The following is a 21,464-nucleotide window of genomic DNA, read 5'->3' on the forward strand; positions in this document are numbered from 1 at the left end:
GGAATCGAATATTTTTCAGTCAGTTTTCCAGTCAGACGCTGTGGAACCGAATATTTTCCAGTCAGGCGCTGTGGAACCGAATATTTTCCAGTCAGGCTCTGTCAAATCGAATATTTTCCAGTCAGGCACTGTCGAATCGAATATTTTTCTGTCAGGCTCTGCGGAATCGAATATTTTTCAGTCAGACTCTGAGGAATCTACTATTTTCCACTCAGGCTCTGTCGAATCGAATATTTTCCAGTCAGGCTCTGCGGAATCGAAGATTTTCCAGTCAGGCGCTATGGAATATAATATTTTTTTCAGTCAGGCACTGTCAGATGACTTCATAATAGCCTAACTTGAGCACTTGCGCGAATTATAGTCATATCATGGTACTATTTCGAGAAAATGTTAGACTAATTTCTTAACAGTTGGTTAAAAAGACGAAACCAACGCAGTGAGTTTTGCCCTCGGCATGTTTGTGCATTGTTGTTCCTTTTAACCCTCATTTGTCTTTTTGTAATTGGATAGGATGGTCCTATCTCATTTAGCCCTCCCTCCCTCTCTCTCTCTCTCTCTCTCTCTCTCTCTCTCTGACATCGGGGTTTTCTCTCATACAGTAAGCGCCTGGCACTGACAATGTGGACATCAGCGGGGAATATATAGTGTTATCATCTGAATTCGCGTCGTGTTCCCAGCGCATTCAACTTCATTATTACCAGGTAAGACGGAATCATTATGTCAGACATCTTTTTATGTATCTCGGTAAATGCATCCCGATGTAAATCTGATCCGGACAGAAGTGAGAGATGGTTCGGACTCGCGCTGTTATCCCGTAGGAAACCGCTGCTGTTGTTATGGCAATAAAAGCGGAGCGCGTTTGTTTCAGCAGCACTAGTAATACAAGTTGAACAACTAACCGATTGGAATGGTGAAGTTTACAGCTTTATGAACGTTCTATGGAATAATTTTAACTCGCAGCTTTCTGAACATAACATTCAAAAGCATAGCGAGCGATATATTGCGTCTGGTATATTGTGTAGAAGATTAGGGGACCCAAGTTGACTTGTGAATTTAGATTAGGTTAGTTAATCTGGTTAAGAAGAGCTAATTTGAGAGAAGAGCTGATTCAAATCTCCTATACGCTTAAAAGAAAGGTTCTTCATTATTTATTATTGGTTGGTATCAAGCAACGTTTTTGGTATTGGACTTGTTTAGATCATCATATTGGTTCCTTAATGATTTAATACAGGGCTAAAAAGTTCTTTGTATCTTCATATGTAGCACCAGGCTTTGGTTTTACTGGAGCCTTTATAAACGTGTGTGGTTTGGATGAAGTGTTGGAGATACTAGGCTAATGGTGTCCGGATGCCAGGGTCTGGGTGATCACTCCTTCTGGACATCTGATTTGATTTTAGATGCTGTAATTGATTAGGTTGACCAGGAGCCGAACCCTCACAATTAGTGCAAATACTAATTAGCTTGGGTCAGTGACTGAATGACTGAGCATCTTTGTAATTGAACTTATCTAGGAGTGTATTGACTGGTTGTGCTCCAGGAAATGCAGCAATCCTCTAATTTAGACTTGCAACAAATTTGCATACAGAGTCAAACCTTTTTGTTTTCCCTCTCAATCTAAAGATGAATCAAACTATTGATTTAATTTATTTTGTGTGTACATAATACAGTCTTTATTCGTCTGTCATTCACGGTTATAGTATACTGTAAGAACAACTAGAGCTCTTATACTATCATAAACATATCAGCGCGAGTGATTGAATGACTTAGCATTATTGCTAAATAATTGAAACCGTGTAGAGAATATATTGTATGTTTGGTTCACAAAATGCTGCTGTTTTCCAACAGGCCTAGATTGAATATTTGTTTGGATTCAAATTTGTTTTTGTACCGTCATTGTCAAAATCAGAATTGAGTTTTTGTTCACTGTCTGTTTGAATAAATCTATCTATCAATCTGTCATCCATCCATCCATCCATCGTTCTATTGTTCCTTCTATCTGTCTGTCCATCCACATTATATAATGTATTTAAAAATATTAAGGCATTTGTAGAATAATAGAGTTGATTAGTTATTTTAATTGTTCTCCATCACCTAGAAATTAAGTAAAAGCTTAACTGCACCAGCTGAACTTATGTAGAATAAAAAACCTCATTGTGTTCATGGCATTTTTGCTGCTAAACTGTTTGGCATGTGAGCAGCTAATTCCTGTTCTCTGAATCTCTGAATAGAGATCTTTGTTGCCGTTCTTTTGCCTCTCTGTACAAACTAGCTTTGAAGTTAACTTTGGATTTCAATAGGTTGTACTGAGACATGTTCGTAGCTCTGTCCTTATGAAGAACATTACCCTCTATCTATCTATCTATCTATCTATCTATCTATCTATCTATCTATCTATCTATCTACTTCAGAATTTCACAGTTGTAATTGTTTATGAAATTTACTAGCAATTTATGACTGAAAATTGTTTCTACACCAGTTTTTGGTTCTTCATTGGCATTGATTGGTTCCATGAAGAACCTTTAACATCCATGGAGCCTTTCAATTGCACAAAAGGTTCTTTGTAGTGGAAAAAGGTTCTTTAGATTATTATAATGTTCTTCACATTAGAAAAAACATGGTTCTTTTAAGAACTGTTGACTGAAAGGTTCGTTGGGGCATCTATGGCATCGCTGCGAAAACCCCAATTTTTAAAAAAAAAATGTTTTAAGAGTGTACGAACCTCGAAATGTCTATTACAAAATAAGTGGTGGTGACGTAATTGTTGCCATTAAATTTTTGACAAATCTGCACCAAAGCACATTAGTTTTGGCTCTTTGATTAAGTCCCTTGTCAACTCAATACCCCTCAAACTGATATTCCCTCAAAGCGAGTTTATAGGAAAACAAATTGCTTCTCTGGTTGAGGAAATGAGGAGGCAAAAAAGTGATGAATGACTTGAGAAGGAGAAAAAAAGAGGGTGAAGTGTAAACATCCTTCTAAAAAAAAAAAAGATTTCTGAGACCTCCTCATTGAAGTTCACAATGTACGAGGCATCTAACGCACAATGGCATTACGGTCCCGCTTCAATTTGGCATGGCAGACAGGCGATTAACTGCAGTTTAATCTGCACGAGGCCTTATTCTCCTCAACATTCTGATCTACGACACTATTTTTAGCCCCACAAAACAACCCCGCTTCCCCAACCCCCTAAAAACACTGCAGGCGTCTGTGAGGAATCCAGCATTTAAGATAAGAGCACAGGCTCTGCGTGGGGATGCTAAGTTTATCAGCATGACATGCATGTGATTCATGCAAATTCTCCCTTGTTTTTACTGTTTATTTGTTTCCAGTGAGTTTGAGATGGTTCAGCGCGTGGCGCGTCACGAGGTTCTCGGGCATTTGATCATATGTGGATTCTCTGTTTTAAAAAAAAAGATTTTGAGAAGATATCGACTGCTAGTGCAAGTTTGGCGTCAACAAACCTGACTCTTGCCCTGCAATGTGACTTCTGACTGTTAAAACTATTACAACTGGGACTTTAAGTTGAAGGCACAGAGTTTTGCCATTATTTGCTCACCCTTGTGTTGTTACAAAACCAGTATGACTTTCTTTCATCCGTGGAACACGAAAATAGACATTTTGCAACTTTTATCTGTGATCTATACAGCGTAGTAGTGACCACGTCTTTTCGAACTCCCAAAAATATTGATTAATTTCCCAAAAAATCATCATGGAGGAAATTGTTTCTGTTTCCAATTACTTGAAGTTTTTATTAGAGTAGATAAAAGATCTTTTATTTCTCTCTGATTTTCAAATCGACGACTATTTCTCTAAATTAACAATTTTACCAAACCAAACGCTTTACTTCTCTTTTACGTCACTCCTTTGTTGAATCATTTAATTTAGTCATAGCTGACTATAAAATAAATGACTTTATTGTAGTAATAATAATTAATTTAAAAAGAAAAGGGATTTTTGACTAAACCTTGACCAAAGAACCAAAAATACATCAACATCAGTTATCGACCAATACAAGAGATGTTTTTAATGTATTTCTTATTGCCTATATATTGGTCAATGTTTAATATTTTATTGTATTTCGGCCTATTTCCGCCTAGTTTTACATTTAAAACATCAATCATTTTTATCGAGCACTTATTTGTCGTAGTATTAAAATAATAATTCTATTTATATTATGGTTTATTTGTATGTCTTACATTATGCAATATACTTTTTAGAGAAAATAACATTAAATTTAATATCAGCCATTTATCGATTATCGGCCATGACATACAAAGAATGATTGACTTCAGACTTCATGATCAGTATCAGTCAGAATTTTGGTGCATCCTTATTTATTTATTTATTTATTTATCTATCGGATTAACCATAGTAAGTTAATTCACAGATATAGTGAATTAATAGAAAAAAAATATAGAAAAGACCTGCATGAACATTCTTCAAACCTTCTCTTTTTGTGTTTCACAGAAAAAAATAACAGTATTGGAACAAAATGAGGATTAATGTTTGAGTGAGCTATCTCTTTAAGTAAAGAAAAAACAGCTTATTGAAAGATTGATAGTGTAATAATGGCTTAATGTCTTCTGTAAACAAATTCGATCTTTTGACTCTTGCGGAAAGTGACGAAACTTGCTGTCACAGTGTGTTTAGAGCTGAATCTGATACAATGTTCCACCACACTATAGCACTTCCTCCAGCTAAATTTGTCAACTTACATGAGTATATTGTTCCTGTCTGGTACATTTATAGGTAATGCTATGAATTTTCTTTTTGACAGACAGGATTTGTCATACCGTTTTTCATCTTGTTGGTCCATTGATATCTATTTTTGACAATTCAAAGGTTTATTTGATGTTTTAAATCTTGCTGTGTGCACATTTTATTTTATTTTTTTTTAAGTTGAAGATTGTTGGAGCATGTTTTATATATTATTGAAGTAAGAAAATACTTTTTCAATCATTGTACTTGCCTCTATTTGTTACATTTACTAACAATTTCTAAATGAAAATTGTTTAAAAGTAATTTTTTTTCCTGTGTGGTGTCATTTTAAACCTAAAGATTGCGTGATCCCAGCTTACACAAATATATTCTAAGAATGTTTTACTAAGGTTGCCATTAACTTATGAAAATGTTATTTCTAAATGTTCCCCAAATGTTCAAAACCTCCAGTTTGTTTGGTTTTGAATATCTTTTTCTTGGTTAGACGAATGTTAAGGGAACAGTCCATTTTATAATTTTGCAAACATTATGAGAACGTTACCTTTGAATGTTGTCTGAACGTTAGTAACATTTAAAAAAAAAGTGTTAACAAGAACAATGTATAACATTTAGTGCTGTCAAATCGATTAATCGCGATTAATCGTATCTAATATAAAAGTTTGTAAATATATATTATGCACTGTATATGTATATATACAGTGTGTATGTATATATATATATATATATATATATATATATATATATATATATATATATACTGTAAAAATATATATTTACAAACATTTATGTTAGATGCGATTAATCGTGATTAATCGCGATTAATCGATTAATCGTTTAAATAATGTTTTGAGAACATTATTAAAGACCACATAACTTTGAACGAACTTTCTATTAATGTTACTTGAAGAACTTTGAGAGAACGGTAGCTAAAGTTCAGTGTTCCCTGTTAGCTGGAATGGTTTCAGGAAAAAAAAGGTTGACAATAATGAAAATAATGGACATTAATTTCAAACCCATACCATATCTCACTCTTTTGTCAACGTACATTGTCAAGGTTGTTGCTTTTGTCTAGAGACTGTATCTAAACTTAAAAGGTTCTCCGTTGTGCATGTAGTTTGACACTCATATGCTTCAGTCGAAGTTTTCTCCCATCAATGTCACAACACCACCCCCCCCTTTCTCGCCCACTGTCAATGTTGTGCTTCCAACTTTTTCAGAGCGTCTTTGATATATTTCTTTGGAAGTGAGGTGTTGCAATTTAGAGCTCTGAGAATTTTTAGATCAAGACGTACAAGACGTATCTCTCCAGTTCCCATCGGTATCAAAGCCAGCTGGCAAGGTTGCAATCAAAAAGCTGAAAATGACTTTCAGAAAACGGCGACGCGTTTGACCTGCTCGCGAAAAGTGAAGGAACGTTGTCGTTTTGATAAAAGAACGCAGAGCTATTTGATATTTGTGGTTTACTGCCGTTGATAACGACTGTTAGAGTTAGCGAGGATTGTGTAATTGTTCAGTCAGTTTATACAGGCCTCTTCTGAATAATTTCCAACAGAACGCTTCTTTCATAGAGAGAGAATACATTTGTTTCACGTGTTCTAGCAGGCAGAATGGTAAAAACGCAGCCCACTCCTCCGAACAAGCTTCCCCTTATTTTCCTGCTTTCTGAGAGATTGAGGTCATTGTTAATTGAAACACAGACACATGTTAATTAGTGCGAGATATTTTTCCCCTGAATCTCTCCAACTAACGATGTCCTTCAATTAATTACCGGCTTCTTGTCTCTGCTGCAAGCTAGTGCAAGTCAAGAGAAAAATAAATTAAAGGAATGGTTCAGCCACAAATGAACATTCGCTCGCCCTCGTGTCGTTTCCCAAATGACTTTCTTTATTCCGTGGAGCACAAAAGAAGATGTTTAGCAGAATGTTCATGCTGCTCTTTTCCATATAATCAGGACAGTGGCCACATAATGTCACATAAGGTTCATTTGTACTTCTGCATATTCAAGCCCAATGCCATTTGGTGTCGTTAATATCAAACCTTAATTCATTCGTAGTTAATTCAAATAATAATGACTGAAAGTTTGGTCTATTCCTCACACAAAGCTTACTCAAAGTCAAATGAACTACTGTTATGACACTTTTATGGCCCTTTTTCTCATTTTTGCAGTAGTGTTGTTATTGTAAACTAAAATTAAAACTATTAAGAATCGTTTTGTGAAAATAATGCCGAAACTATGTATAAATATTAAATGGAAAACTAAAAAAAAAAAAAATTAACTTTGAATTGACAAAAAAACATAAAATTGCTTAAATTAAAATTTAAATGAAAACTGATAATACAAAAATAAAAGTTAATAGTATTTTATATATTGTACTATAATAGTATATAAATAATGCTAAAAAATGGTTTTGGAGTTTGTCAGACATGGCCACTATTAATGGATAAGAGCAGCCTGAACATTCTACTAAACATCTCCTTTTGCTTTCCATAGTGAAACATAGTTATTATTTTATATTAGGGATGCACCTGTGTTAAAATTCTAGCCAAAACCGATAAGCTGATCATTTACATCAAAGTTCGTTTACAAACTTTACTCATCTAGTTTTCATATTCCGAACGATAACTGGTAAATACAGATTTTCTATACTAATGTAAGTGAATTTAGACAATGTGTACATTATGAAAAAAATATATAATTTTAAGATTTGCTAAAGATTACATTTAACTTTATTATATTGTAATTATTATTAATTATATTTAAGTGTAATGAATATAACGTTATTGCATTTATTAGTGTTTTTACAGTAAATCTAAATGTAAAAGCACATGCGCACATATGCCAAAATTAAAAATATCAGCCTAAACTGATATTTGTGCATGCCTATTATTTATTATACAAGTTAAAATGTACTTATTTTATAGTCAATTAAATGCCTTAATAAGAGTGTAAAATAAATGATTTAGTTGAATTGTTAGTTTGACACTGGCATCAATTTAAACGTAGGCTTGAGAGAAATCTAAATAAAAGCTCACTAGGATACTCAAATAAAGCTTAAGTAATTAATTTCAGACCAGGAGGATTTCCTGACGCCTAACGATTTTTTCCATGGTGATTTTTGGGATATAATCAATCTGACATGTGTATCAAACACCTGTTTTCCCCAAACAGAATGGCTGCCACCTTCCATTTTAATCAGCCACAGGAAAACTGCCATGGTGTGCTTGACTATCCGCCCCAGAAAACCAAACACGGATCCATCGCCGCTCCGCAGAGAGATCCCCCCCAAGCGATATTTATGAGACGCACTATCCACCTCCTACAGGCGCAAATGATGTTCTTTCCGGAAAGGCACGCGTGTACCTGAGCATTGTGGGCGCCTTGCCATGACATGTTGCCTTTACATTAAGAGGAAAGCTAGTACAATGCTATTTTCTAAAGTAGTACTTAAGAGGAGGGGAGGGACCTTTGGAGTTTCCGCCACTCGTTGGGAGTCTAGATAGTGGGAAAGAGGGGTGGAAAAAAGAGTGTTCATTTGAAAGCACTCTGTATCCTCAGAGGGACGGCTAACCGCATAGGGAAGAGTTGAAATCCTCCATTAGACTGAAAGGTTACAGGCTAATAACTGACTGTGGAAATAGGATAGGAGAACGAACGCTTTTTGGCATTCTGGCTAAGTGAAAATTGTGTCTTGCAAACATGAGCATATAGTGGAAGGTCTTGCCTGTAATAGCAGGATGTTGGTGGACGTCAATTCAAAATTGACCTTATTTATTAATGTGCTCCTGGAGTCGTTGTGATTTATTTTCGAGCATCTTATTCCAAAGAGAAAAAAATAATAATCTTTGCAACATTTCATCAACATTGTTTCTAAAATAACTAGGTCTAGATTATTTTTCAGGACCATTACATTTATTATATAAATATTTTAGTGCTGTCAAATCGATTAATCGCGATTAATCGCATCTAACATACAAGTTTGTGTGACATATATATATATATATATATATATATATATATATATATATATATATATATATATATATATATATATGTGTGTGTGTGTGTGTGTGTGTGTGTGTGTGTGTGTGTGTGTGTACACATACAGTATTATATATTTACGTACTTTTATGTTAGATGCGATTAATCGATTTGACAGCACTAATTTATTTTATAATAAAATTGTTGATTATGATATTACATTTGAAATACAAAATATTTATAAAGAAGTATTTTTAGAATTGTATAAGGTAAAATCTTCACAATCACTCAAAGTTCTGCATTTCAGTTTTAGATGAAACTCACAGCTGTCTGATGACACAGGGGAACTGGTTATTAATATACTATTTCCGTACGGCTATGATTCATTACTGTAGCATTTTTTTTTCTTTTGTTCACAAATAAGTGTTGTCAATCTGTTAACCAACCGCAGTCAGTAATATACTATAATAATATATTAACATAATAGTATTGATATTATAATAAATAAACATTTTATTAATTTATTATTAATGTATTCATATTAATATTGTTCATTAATCTAAACATATTATAAAAATATATTTATAACACATATATAACATTAATATATATTTAATCCATTATTATATTATGCAAATATAATTTTTGCATCTCTGGTAATCACATGGCCATTATGTAGTATCAAATGAAGGCATGGTATTGCTGACAAACACATAAGACTCTATTTTTAAATGGATAGTTTTGCCAACATTGAAAATACTTCTATCATTGAGGAACATGGTCACAATGAGCTGTTTTTGTATGGAAAATGCCACGTATTTTTTCTAAATTCTGCCCTTGTGCTGACAGGAACAAATAGGCACCTATTGGTTTGGAATGACATGAATGTGAATAAAGTGACATTCATTTTTGGGCAGTCTACTCAATATAATATGCAGACCTCTTGTTCGATTGTCCAATGCAAATGTGAATGACAGGTCGAATTACACCGCAGTCGAGCAGCCATGGAAGAAGCGCTTCCGCGTAATCGAGTCGTACAAGAGCATGCTCCACTAATTCACATCTAATGCGCAATTTTTTTGTAAGATCTAGGTCAAATAGTATGTCCCATCGAGAGAAAGAAAACCTCCAGCTTGCCTTTTATTTTAAATGAGTCACCCCCCACCCCCCCACACCATGCATTATTCGGCTTCTCCCGCTCAAGCATGGGTGCACAATTATGTCAAGCAATGCCTTGGCTTGAACAAGCGCCTGAATGGTTCGCTTGGTCGTAAAGAAGATCGCAGAAGCACTCAACTGCTTTATTATTTAAAACCCATCATCTGCTCATTTCCGAGACTTGAGCTCTACCGCATCTCCTGAGTTTAGATGAGGTGAATTTGTTTGTGTAATCCTTGTCGACCTCCATCGGTATAGTCGACAGGGAATCTAGATGATCGTGTCCTTTGAATGCAACCAATTCTGGGAAATTGTCGCCTATCTCATGTCTCATGTAGGGAAGCCTAGGTGGTTTTGAAAAAAGTTTTTTCTCTCACAAGCTGGGTGGGTTGGCATCGTGAATGAGGTCAAACTGATATGGCAAACAGAGGAAGAGAAAGACGTTGCTTGACAGCTTCGCTTGATTATGTTGAAGGGATATGTAATGTGAAAAGATCTGTGAGCAGTGAGAACTGGAAAGTCTTTTGATGGAATTTTAATGGTATCATGTTGAAAAAAAAAATCATAGTTATATTATTGTGTTCTTTGAAGATAACCATTAATACCATGTTATTCACATGGCGACCTAATGTGTGATAAAAAAGTACTTTTTAGACATTTACCATATTGCCATGTGATACCATAACTATGCCATTGTACTTCCAGAGTTTTATAAGGGATGGTACTCCAAAGTATTGCCATGGTACAAAGATTATGGGATTACCATGCTAACATGTTCAAAAAACATGGTAATACCTTGGTATCTTTTGTATATTTCCTGACTTAAAGAGTTTGATATTCCCATTATCCTATTATACGAATAGGCCTATTCCAATTTCTTAAAGTCCCCCTGTGGTGACATCAAGCTTTTAATGTTGTTTCTATGTCTATGTGGTGTTTTTAATATGCTTCAAGACAAACCATGTGCAAATTCCTCAGTCAACACCATTGCTGAGTATTTTTTCCCTAAAACTGCAGTGAACCAAAGACAGTCTCTGTCTTATGAGTTCTTAGTCTTATGTCACAAACTACCTTATGCCGATCCGGAATCTTTACCAATCAGGTCAACGTGTGATCGTCAACGAGTGGATCTCTGAGCTGGAGTGAGTGAGTGGAGGCGGGGCTCATTTGCATATTCATAGAACCGCGTTTACTAAATGAGGCAAGGGTGTAGAGTTACATTCATTATAAGGCATGATGAATTTTCAAGGAAAGAACGTTTAAATATGTCATTTTAGTGATTAAAGATTAGTTTTAAGGGATAAAATGATTGACCACAGGGGGACTTTAATTAGTGCTATGAACATGACTGATACCTCAAATCATGTAGTCTGTGCATTTTTCTAAACGATTGGACTTTGGGATTTTTGTCTGGCGGACAAAAAAGCAGAGGAAAAACTCTTAAAATTTGCATTGAAGGAAGGCCTCGAGCCATATCTGGGGTCATATTTGGGGTGCGCCTTTGAATTGCACCAGTAAGCATCTTCCACCAACCAACCAGAATACCTTAGCAACAGTGGAGCAATCATCCAGAATGCACTTTGGCAGCGAGCTTTGCAGAGAAAATGCAACAATTTTTGTTAGTCTAACAGCACAGTTTATTTATTCTCCTTTATCTTTGTGTGTTTTGCCCAACAACAACGGTCTTGCGTCTCTCCAGAAAGCAAGAAAAATACGCCCTTGTTTGTGAAACAGTTTCCCCTAAGTCAAATAAATAACAATGGCGAAGGAGCTGCCATAATGGAAGCTCACATGTCATGAGGAATGCTCCTAAGGCGGCGCGAGAGGGGGTTGTTATGCTGTGTGGGCGCATGCATGCACGTCTTTATCCTCGAACACGTCAGAATGATTCATACGATGACAGAGCAGCCACTGTGCTGGCCCCGCCATCGCTTCCCGCTCACAAGTGGCTGCTTTGTGTCTTCGTCAACCTCGGTACAGAGATGGCAGGACATGACGAGCAGGACCCATTCAGCGAGAGATGCCCGCTCTCTCTGGATCTGACCGGTCCAAGACCGTCGAGGAGGAGAAGGAGCGAGGTTAGGCAGCAATGGGGAGTCTTGCCAAGTCGGCAGGCAGCATCCATTCCCATCCTGAATTTAATATCCTAATGCACTCTTGGAATCGCAGATCTAATAAGATGGAGAAGGGAGGGAGGGAGAGAAAGAGGGTGGCCCTTTTCAATAATGAAAACCGGGCAGAAATCTCTCAAGCAGTGAGAGAGGGGGAGAGTGAAAGAGGCCTACCATAAATTACCGAGTCAGGATGTGACACACACGTCTCCAAAAGCTCTTGGAAATGCCAATATCTGGACTTATTTGCAGTGCAAAGATGCGGCATTTGCAATCCTGAGCAGTGAAAGGGCTTTGCAGGGTGGAAAATTCAAGACTGAAGCATTGCTGACTGTGATCCCCGATCCAGCCAGTGTAAAAGAAACAGCCGACTGCTCAAGTATATCTCCCTCTCCATCACCCGTTCTTTAGTCCTATCTTTTCGTAGAGTTCATGGTTTCGATTATTGCTGCACAGCACACATTTGTCCTTTTAGAAACATATTTAGAAACAGGATTGTAGCCGAGACCAGCTCATTCGAGTCCAGACTGAGACCTGAGTAGGGTGTGTCAGAGTAAAGGCTAAAGGCCCGTTCACACCAAGAACGATAACTATAAAGGTAACTACATTAGCATCCACACCAGCGGACGATAACGTTCTGATTATTCTAAGCGCGTGCTTGTCTGTCACTTTAAATGTTCAAGCTCGTTACAGCAGGATGGATTCTGATTGGCTGCCAACGTTTTTATTGTTCATCATCTGGATAAAATTGTTCTGAAAGTGATTCCAACGATATTGTTTCTCTGTGCCAATATCGTAATAGCTGTGGTGTGAACTCTTTTTAATATTGAGAATGAGAATCTTTTATCGTTATTCTTACAGTTATCGTCCTTGGTGTGAACAGGCCTTAAGAATAGAAGAGGGTCGAGTCCGATTCGAGACAAGACCTGAAGATGGTTGAGTCGAGACTGAGACTTGAAGAGGGTCAAGTCTGAGTCGATATTGAGACCAGAAGATGGTCAAGTCTGAGTATAGACAGAGACCAGAAGAGGGTCAAGTCTGAGTATAGACAGAGACCAGAAGAGGGTCAAGTCCGAGTTGACATGAGACCTGAAGAGGTTTGAGTCCGAGTCAAGACCGAAATGCTTCTGAGTCTATGATATGAGTCCATGAGTCCAGTCTCGAGTACTACAATACTGATTTTGAAGACCATCAGAATTTCTTTCTGTTTCGAGAAAAACGGATAAAAAACAACAACAACACAACCCTACAGGACAAGGAGTTTGTAGAATGGATAATATTGATGTCCATGATCAAATGCCCTCTAAAATTTGATTGCCCCTCCCCTTAATATCACTTGTCACAACTAGCATTAGCAGTTAGCAATCATGTATGACTGTGGCATAAGCAAAACTCATGTTATTCCATCTGTAGGAAAGGAAAATCACCTCTTTTATATCGCAATTGTTTCTTTTAGATGACAGAGCTATTAAATGGAGAGCTAATTAACTTCCTTCTGTGGAACACAAAAGAAGATATTTTGATGCATGTCTCTGCTTGTCCATACAGTAAAAGTCCAGTGTTGTTTTGGACACCATTGATTTCCATTGTTTGGACAGAAACAATGTTGCACAGAAAAAAAGTCATACAGGTTTGGAATGACATTAGGGTGAGTAAATGATGTATTAAGACTTTAAAGCTATAAAAGAATAACCTTTGATCAATAAAATATTCATTCGGCTTATTGCGCTCCTTATTCTCTCTCTCTCCCGATCACCTCCTTGTTTTCTCTTGAATATACATGTCTGCGCTAGTAATTACTGCACAGATCTCTCTGTTATGTAGCGCTGAGGATGTGGTGTCAGTATGAATTAGGAATGAGACAGCCCTGCAGCTGACGTCTGCACTCGTTTTGAAGATATAATCATCCACCCTCGTGGCTCCACCAGCATTTGTTTCCATCCCCACCTACTCTTTACGCTAAAATACAAGCTAATCGCTATTATTAGCTCGCTGGGTTTCTGCAAAATAAATCGATTAGGCTGACCTAGTTGATTTGAGGTTTATAAACGGGATGAGGTTTAGTGTCTCCCATGCTGGTGGGATTGATGGGATGCTTGTGGCACTCCGGCTTAGTTTTAGCAGCAGGCATCTAGTCGTTCCAGGATCAAGGCCGTACCCTGCGCAGTCCTCGGAAATAGTCTAATTCTCTTTCTAATTCTCAGAAATAGTCTAAATCCCACTACCAGTCCGACACAAGCGTGTGATCCAGTGGACAGAACGAGACAGTTATATCCTCATTTCACCCGTTGTCTTTAGCTTTGTCTCTCTTTTAGTGCATTATCCCAAAATAAAAGGCAAATAACTTCATTCGTTATGTTTGTGACTCGAAAAAACGCTACTAAATCACAAACAGCTTGCAATGATTTCACAATGTTGCAGATTAACTTACTGTATATTGCAGTATGCTTTAGAGCGTTCAAGTCAAGACCAAATAAAATTAAAAATATCCAGTGTATTAAAGACGTAGGATAAAAAGTTGATCACAGCCTTTCAAGGACTTTTGAAAAGTTTTGTTTACAATGCAATTGTGCTAATGGGGCGTTCTTGTCTCTTTAGTAAACTCTTTACTTTTAAAGAAATATGTGGCAAAAGCATGCCAGCTAGGCGATGTGAACTGCATGCGTTTTCATGCAGCATCGATTACTTTGTGAGAGGCGAACAATGCAACTCTGGGTAAAGGAGCTGGCACACTTGCATTTGAGCATGCACTTTTATTTTTACACACTATTCGCTCCAGTGTTTGTGTTCCTCTGCGGCATGCAGCATTTTTTTTTTTTACCTCGGCACTGAGCTGCTTATCATTCTAGAGGCTGGTTACCTCTCGCTGGCTTTGATCAAACCCTGTTTCTAGACACCCCTCCGCTCCGCCTTTACTCGGCTTGCCATGAAAGAACCTGACGCCCATTACCTCTGCATCTATCCCAGAAATCCTCTCTGCAATTTCCTGATGGCCTATGGGGGGGTTTGATGGAATGTCATAGGTTGTTAAGAGTGGGTGAGAAGTGCCAAGCTCTCAGAGGTTCCCCCGGCCTGGTCCTGACGCCTCGCACTAAGCCGTTTGCTGCTGGCGTGACAGTCGCAACCGCTAACCGTTGCTAAAAGTGGCCTGCTTTTCCTAGCACTGGCTAATCTCACTTTGTTTCGCCAAGCTCCTAGTTTCCACAAAGCCTGCACTTAAATAACAGCGCTGGCTTTTAAGAGCCGGCCCAGGCCGAGCTGGAGGGAATTACGGGGGTGAGAGCGGCGCACGGTTCATCGCTGCAGATAAACCGACGACATTCAGTCGCGACACGCTGCTAAACCCATTCATGCACTTATAATGCAAGACGGGATCTTAATCATTCAACGCTAGAGTGTTTTTGTTTGTGGCTAGGTTTTTTTTCTTCTTTCTGTCTGCCGAGTGCCTAAAATATTTAACAAGGCTTGTTCTATTTTTGGATGGAAGCTCATTCTCCCCCACTGTGCGCGTTCCTTTGCTTTTTCTCTTTTCTAACCATGATATGACGACTTCTGAAATTCAGTTGGATGCAGTTTTTAGCTTTGCCAAGAACCAGCAGTGAGTAGGGCTTCGTGTTATGATGGTATTTACCTGCTGACAGTTGAAATGTGTTACTGGGTAGAGATCAGCTATACCATTTATTCCACAGTATTGCAGTGATGCTACTCTAAAACTCTTCAATTCAAGATGAAAAACACCAAGTAGAATACTAGAGCTTATTCTCTGATACGGATGTTTTGTTTGTGAATCTCTTTTTAACAAATATATTAAGTTATTGTCTTATTTGTTTGTTTATTTGTCTGTTTGATTGATTGATTTTAAGACTAAAATACAAATAAAACACATTTATTTGTTTATCATGTGATTTATTTTTTAAACTGCTACTACTAATAATAATGAAAATAATAATAATTAGTAGTTTAAAAAATAAAACCCTATAAATAGTAATAATAATAACAATAATTGTTTATTATTAGGGGCCAAGCCCCGAAGGGGCTATGGCACCTATTGTATCTGTTAGTTTTCTTATTATTATTATTATTATTATTCTTCTTCCTCCTCTTGAAGTCTATGGCAGCCCTATGAACCATACATAGGAAAATGATGAAATTTGGCACACTTGTAGTGATGGTAATGAAAAGTAATTGTAGCAATTTTTGAGTCTCTAGGTCCAACTCTATAGCGCCACCAGCAGTTCAAAAATTCAACATTGAAATGGTTATAACTTTTGAACCCTTTGATCTAGAAAAATGAAACTTAGTACACCTGATTCATCTCATCATGCTGATTAGAACCAATATCTTACATTAAGACTCCGCCCATTACAGTAGTGGCCATTTTGAAAAGTACAGTATGCAGTTTTTTTGCTACTCCTCCTTCAAAATTGGTCTAATTTTGTCCAAACATGTACTCAAATGATCTTCGGACTGAGCCGCATAAAAGTACTGTCCCCGATTTTTTTTATTCTTCTCTGATCAAAAGTTATGACGTCGCAAACTTAACGAGGTCGACCCAAAATTGGTTCAGAAGCTATAGCTCGGCCAAACTTTGATCAATCGAAACGAAAATTGGTACACTTCATCGGAAGCATGATCTGAGGTTCCATGCCAAAGTTGGGAACAGCGCCACCTACGGGTCATGAGATATGGAAAATGCATATTTTGGCCAATAACTTATGAACAGTTTGTCAGAAAATTATAAACTTGGTGTCTATCGATTCCTTGGGTCATGACAAATCCGTGGATATCGATTTTGCCATGATGGGATGTACCACGTGTCCGCCATTTTGAATGATGTCATAATTTGCAATATCTTTTAAACTATTTGAAATTTCTTCACCAAATTTGGTATGGATCATCATTAGCATGGCCCGAAGGTACATGAGAAGTTTGATCACAGCGCCACCTAGTGTTCCAGAGATATCATTGTTTTTTGAAAAAACACTTATAACTTTTGCCAACATTGCTTGAAATTTGATTTCTTTATGTCAATATATTCCTTGGCTTATGCCGATTTCAACGATATCTCATATGTTATTTTTCAACAATGTGACTGGCCGCCATATTGGAGCGAATGTAAAACAGTTTTTTCGCTACTCCTCCTTCAAAATTGGTCTAATTTTGTCCAAATATGTACTCAAATGATCTTCGGACTGAGCCGCATAAAAGTACTGTCCCCGATTTTTTTGCTCTACTGGAAAAAAAAAGTTATGATGTCGCAAACTTAATGAGGTCAACCCATAATTGGTTCAGAGGCTGTAACTTGTGAACAGTTTGTCACAAAATCATAAAATTGGTGTCTATCGATTCCTTGCGTCATGTCGAATCTGAGGATATCTATTTTGCCAGCATTGGATGTACCACATCATAAGCTATATTAGCATTAAGTTAGCTTAGCATGCTAATCTCGTTAACATGATTTTGTGTGCTCATTCACACACTGAAGCCTCTCCTCTGCAGCTTTGTAAAACATGTCCTCTGGGTGGCGCAAGTGGTTCAACCATGCGTCATGAATCCCGAACCATTGTGGTCGTGGGTTCGAGACCAGTGTGGGGCGACTTTGAAATTGTGTATAAAATAATAATTTAAATTCCTTCCGGCTCTGCACTGCTGTTGGTGCTTAAATGCTAGCTGTGCTGCTGTAATTGATGTGCTTACTGTGCTTGATGTACATTAAATTTCTGATGTTTTGCTCTTCTGGCTCCGCATTGCGCTACAGCGGCTGTTGCTTGCTCTGCCTTGCAGGGCTTGGCCCCGTATTGCTGCTTGCAGCTATTTAGGGGCCAAGCCCCGAAGGGGCTATGGCACCTATTGTATCTGTTAGTTTTCTTATTAGGGGCCAAGCCCCGAAGGGGCTATGGCACCTATTGTATCTGTTAGTTTTCTTATTATTAGGGGCCAAGCCCCGAAGGGGCTATGGCACCTATTGTATCTGTTAGTTTTCTTATTAGGGGCCAAGCCCCGAAGGGGCTATGGCACCTATTGTATCTGTTAGTTTTCTTATTATTAGGGGCCAAGCCCCGAAGGGGCTATGGCACCTATTGTATCTGTTAGTTTTCTTATTATTATTAGGGGCCAAGCCCCGAAGGGGCTATGGCACCTATTGTATCTGTTAGTTTTCTTATTATTAGGGGCCAAGCCCCGAAGGGGCTATGGCACCTATTGTATCTGTTAGTTTTCTTATTATTATTATTATTATTATTCTTCTTCCTCCTCTTGAAGTCTATGGCAGCCCTATGAACCATACATAGGAAAATGATGAAATTTGGCACACTTGTAGTGATGGTAATGAAAAGTAATTGTAGCAATTTTTGAGTCTCTAGGTCCAACTCTATAGCGCCACCAGCAGTTCAAAAATTCAACATTGAAATGGTTATAACTTTTGAACCCTTTGATCTAGAAAAATGAAACTTAGTACACCTGATTCATCTCATCATGCTGATTAGAACCAATATCTTACATTAAGACTCCGCCCATTACAGTAGTGGCCATTTTGAAAAGTACAGTATGCAGTTTTTTTGCTACTCCTCCTTCAAAATTGGTCTAATTTTGTCCAAACATGTACTCAAATGATCTTCGGACTGAGCCGCATAAAAGTACTGTCCCCGATTTTTTTTATTCTTCTCTGATCAAAAGTTATGACGTCGCAAACTTAACGAGGTCGACCCAAAATTGGTTCAGAAGCTATAGCTCGGCCAAACTTTGATCAATCGAAACGAAAATTGGTACACTTCATCGGAAGCATGATCTGAGGTTCCATGCCAAAGTTGGGAACAGCGCCACCTACGGGTCATGAGATATGGAAAATGCATATTTTGGCCAATAACTTATGAACAGTTTGTCAGAAAATTATAAACTTGGTGTCTATCGATTCCTTGGGTCATGACAAATCCGTGGATATCGATTTTGCCATGATGGGATGTACCACGTGTCCGCCATTTTGAATGATGTCATAATTTGCAATATCTTTTAAACTATTTGAAATTTCTTCACCAAATTTGGTATGGATCATCATTAGCATGGCCCGAAGGTACCTGAGAAATTTGATCACAGCGCCACCTAGTGTTCCAGAGATATCATTGTTTTTTGAAAAAACGCTTATAACTTTTGCTAACATTGCTTGAAATTTGATTTCTTTATGTCAATATATTCCTTGGCTTATGCCGATTTCAACGATATCTCATATGTTATTTATCAACAATGTGACTGGCCGCCATATTGGAGTGAATGTAAAACAGTTTTTTCGCTACTCCTCCTTCAAAATTGGTCTAATTTTGTCCAAACATGTACTCAAATGATCTTCGGACTGAGCCGCATAAAAGTACTGTCCCCGATTTTTTTGCTATACTGGAAAAAAAAAGTTATGATGTCGCAAACTTAATGAGGTCGACCCATAATTGGTTCAGAGGCTGTAACTTGTGAACAGTTTGTCACAAAATCATAAAATTGGTGTCTATCGATTCCTTGCGTCATGTCGAATCTGAGGATATCTATTTTGCCAGCATTGGATGTACCACATCATAAGCTATATTAGCATTAAGTTAGCTTAGCATGCTAATCTCGTTAACATGATTTTGTGTGCTCATTCACACACTGAAGCCTCTCCTCTGCAGCTTTGTAAAACATGTCCTCTGGGTGGCGCAAGTGGTTCAACCATGCGTCATGAATCCCGAACCATTGTGGTCGTGGGTTCGAGACCAGTGTGGGGCGACTTTGAAATTGTGTATAAAATAATAATTTAAATTCCTTCCGGCTCTGCACTGCTGTTGGTGCTTAAATGCTAGCTGTGCTGCTGTAATTGATGTGCTTACTGTGCTTGATGTACATTAAATTTCTGATGTTTTGCTCTTCTGGCTCCGCATTGCGCTACAGCGGCTGTTGCTTGCTCTGCCTTGCAGGGCTTGGCCCCGTATTGCTGCTTGCAGCTATATTTATTATTATTATTATTATTATCATCTAAAAATGCATAAAAATACAAATAAAATGTATTGTGTTGTTTTATTTGTACTATTTTTATTTTATTTATAGTTTTTTTTTTTTCAGGAAATATATTTTGAATTATTATTTGTACTCAGTTTCTTACTCAAATGTCTTGTACTTAATTCTTTTCCATTTATTTGATAAATTTTTTGGTCTTACCACCAGTATATGGAGGCCAAAACAAGTTGTTTTTCACAACGACTGGATCTTTGAAGATATTCTGCATGCAAATTGAATAAGTTGGCAGGTGTCACCATTCACTGAGGACACGTAGCCTATCAGCGTGCATGTTAATCACTTTCATTGCATCCTAGATCTGTCTATTTTCACCTTTTTCTTCCTTCCTCCCCTCCCCTCCCCTCCCTGCTGTGCATCTGTCCATCACAATGACAGACGGATGGGATGCTCCCTGGAAAAAAAAACAAAAAAAAAAACATGGAAATCTGCTGTTGTGACAGAGAGAAAGACCAAAGTCCTGTATTTGTAGATGAATCTTAGCTAGAAATGGCTAATCTAAGAGCAGATTCTGTTCGTAATGCTCTTAGCCTTTGCGCCCCGACCAATCAGAACTCATCCTAAATCAGTTTGTGTCCTGCTGTATGATTTCCCACAGGCTCGCTGTCAGTTGTCCACATGGGGTTTAATGTGAAGTCATTACTTCTCAAAGGAGTTTTGATGGATGTCATGAGACGTATGACTAATAATTGAAAGGTTTGAAGTGTCATTCTCAATATCAATGATAAATGTTAAGCACTTAACATTTGATTGGCGGTTGGCGACACCAACACACCAGCCAGAACCTAAAATATGCTTCACTAATATTCAGAACTGATATAAGATTGTTGTATTCTTGCTTGTCTCGTCTAATTATCTTCTCTGCATGTCTTAAAGCGGGTCCTACAAACCAATCCTCTTGGTTGCATATCACCTCAAGCGTGACCACCAAACATGCTGTCTGGGATTAGACTCAAAGGTCATATGTCCCAGTAAGTGTGCCATTTATGGGGAGATGAAAGCAAGCGGTTTGAGGAATAGCTTTGAATACCTGCCATGACATGTGCCTCTCGACTGAAGAGCAGCATGCAGGATTTTTCCTCGTGTCTCAAGCACACAAGTGGCTTCAATTGAGGTTTTTCCACACATGGCGTCCCAGAGCCAAACACAAAAGACCTTGTTGTAGCTGTGAGATGGTTTCTCATTAGAGAGCTGGCTGCTTTTTTTATCCAGTTCTCTGACTTTAGGACTAGTGCTAAGATGTTGTACATTTTAAGATTTGTTTTTCGGATTACCGCCATGATAGATACAACTGGCGGTCGTGACATTTTAGATAGCTTGCTGCTTAGTGTCCTAGTTTATTTAGCTTACAAAACAAGTCAGAAAACAAGACCTCCACACTTTTGTGGTGGTTAAAACCAGGGCTGGGCAGATAAACTGCACATTGTAGTCTGTTACTGTTTACAAATTACACAACGAAAATT

The 21,464-nt window shown here is 37.7% G+C and overlaps 1 protein-coding gene across 5 annotated transcripts in view; it reads left to right on the forward strand.

The window, feature by feature from the left end:
* Window positions 1-574: 574 nt before the first annotated feature.
* The window catches only part of pcbp4 (poly(rC) binding protein 4), an 83,356-nt gene continuing 62,466 nt past the window's right edge, over window positions 575-21,464 (forward strand). For all 5 annotated transcript variants that reach the window (XM_084116308.1, XM_084116304.1, XM_084116306.1 and 2 more), the window contains exon 1: window positions 575-701. The gene's annotated coding sequence lies outside the window, so the exon portion shown is untranslated. The remainder of the gene's footprint in view (window positions 702-21,464) is intronic.

This window comes from Abramis brama (genome assembly GCF_963993115.1).
Source record: "Abramis brama genome assembly, chromosome: 6".
In the NCBI taxonomy this organism is placed as follows: domain Eukaryota; kingdom Metazoa; phylum Chordata; class Actinopteri; order Cypriniformes; family Leuciscidae; genus Abramis; species Abramis brama.